This window comes from Arabidopsis lyrata (genome assembly GCF_000004255.2).
Source record: "Arabidopsis lyrata subsp. lyrata unplaced genomic scaffold ARALYscaffold_4, whole genome shotgun sequence".
Classification (NCBI taxonomy): Eukaryota; Viridiplantae; Streptophyta; class Magnoliopsida; order Brassicales; family Brassicaceae; genus Arabidopsis; species Arabidopsis lyrata.
In genome coordinates, this window is record NW_003302552.1 from 18,114,173 (window position 1) to 18,116,219 (window position 2,047).

The 2,047-nt window shown below is 37.1% G+C and overlaps 1 pseudogene; it reads left to right on the forward strand.

Annotated features, from left to right (window-relative positions):
• Nucleotides 1-1,131: 1,131 nt before the first annotated feature.
• The window catches only part of LOC9315766, an 80,726-nt pseudogene continuing 79,810 nt past the window's right edge, over nucleotides 1,132-2,047 (forward strand).

Sequence of the window (2,047 nt, forward strand, 5' to 3'; positions counted from 1 at the left end):
CAGAGTTCCATAAAGCAAAAAATGTATATACTAGTTTTGTCCTAAAGGTCTCAGAAAAAGTAATCTCTGCATAGGTGACAGACCTTCTAAACGTTAGCTGTTCCATCAAGTTGATTGTGTTATCCTGACTACTACTACTCTCTGAAAAGTCCGACATTCTTCTGCCGGCATCAAGCCAAATAAGAAGTGCATCAGCAAGATGCATCTCACTGTCAGAGTTTTAGCCAAAGGTGAGAATATTGGGTATGTTTGCACTGATAAGATAGACAATGGGTACAAACTTACCTGTCTACAGTCAGGTGAGGATGTTTAATGCTACTAGGAAGGATAAATTGGAAGAGTAAGTGGTACATACGAAATTCTTTGAAAGATAGGCCACAGAGAGATCTGGCACAAATTCTCCAGCTGTAAGTGTCACCAAATGAATCATGATTTTAGAAAAGTAAGCTAAAATTAACAACTAAAAAGAGATTTCTCGCAAGATTCTAACCATGCTCGAGACCAAAACTCCACATCTGAATAAGGTCAGTCAGTCCTAGTTTCGGCAATGCAGTGTCCTTAGATAATGCCAAAACTGAAAGCCAGATTTTGCATTTAGAGAGAAGCTTCTCCACCCCAAAATTAATAGAGCGCAGCCTATATTCGCCATTTGGAATCGTCGGTAATTAGCATGTAACAAGAGAAAAAGGAAAAAAAGGGAGCAGAGGATTGATTACAAGAATCTAACATCAAACAGACTACTGGATGTAATATCAATGGAGTAACCATACAAACACATGAGAAGATTCAAGAAAGTCTCTGGATTCCATTCAACAGAGATATGATCAAGGCCTGATTCACTGTCACAAATCCCAAATTCAACCAAATTAAACATCACTATGGCTGAAAACTAACACACACAACACTAAATTGAAACAATACATGCACCAAATCACTTGTACTTGCAATCAGAATCCAGAATCTACCTGAAGCTTCCACTTAGAAGGCCATGGAAATACGAGGATTCCTCGATAAGCCTAATATACAAAAACGAATAAAAAAAAAAAAAAAAAAGAATCACTACACTATTACTAAAAAAAAACCTAACCAATACAAATCAAGAGTGGAGATGAGAAGCATGAACACTTGCCTAGCTCGAACTTTTACTCTTCCGTAAGAGAGTATTTTTGACAAACCCCAGGATACGATTTCAGAAGCTGAGATCGAAATCTCTTGACTCGAAGAAGATGCCTCTCGTTGATTCACGACGAGAATCACGAATTCATCGAGTGAGCTCATCGCCATTGGAATCAAACCAAAAATTCCTCTGCTTTTTAAAACCGGTTCATCCTCAACTAAACCGGTATTAAAATCATAAACCAAATTATTGGTTAATGAATTAAAAAAATTGATTGACAGACTCTACGGGAAGAAGTCTACTTCAAGCGAATCCAAACACGGTGGTGATCCGTGAGATTTCGTGATCATCGGCTGAATAAAAATGCATAACTGGGTTCAAGCTTCTTCTTCCGATTTCAGTGGAACTCCTCCGCAGGCGCGGAGGTATAATTCTCTTAATCTATATCTCTCGATTTTTGAATTTTCAGCTGATTTTGTTGGTGTTTGTGTATCAGTGGACATATAGCTGTCAATGTCGGAAAATCTATGGTGGTGGTATTCGTCGATAAGAAATTCCTCAGTGATATAATTGTTTATGATATTGGTATCATCATCATCATCATCATCATCATCATCCTCTGAACCCTTTATCATTTATCAAATAACTTTTAATTGCGATATACTTCAATGGCTTTCATTATGCTTATTTCAGTCTAGCATCATTGGTTTGTTGTTCTTCTAATTGGTTTATTGTCAAGGAAGATGCTGTTTATGAGTTTCTGTCTTGGATTGCTTTGCTTGTGATGATTCTGCTAGTTTAGTGACTGTTAGCTTCATCAAAGTTGGTTGTTTATCACTTACAATTTGCGAATATATAGAAACTAAAAACTTTACATGAGATTATTGGATCTGGTGTTGAAGATGAATCAGATGGACAAGTGGGTCCTAC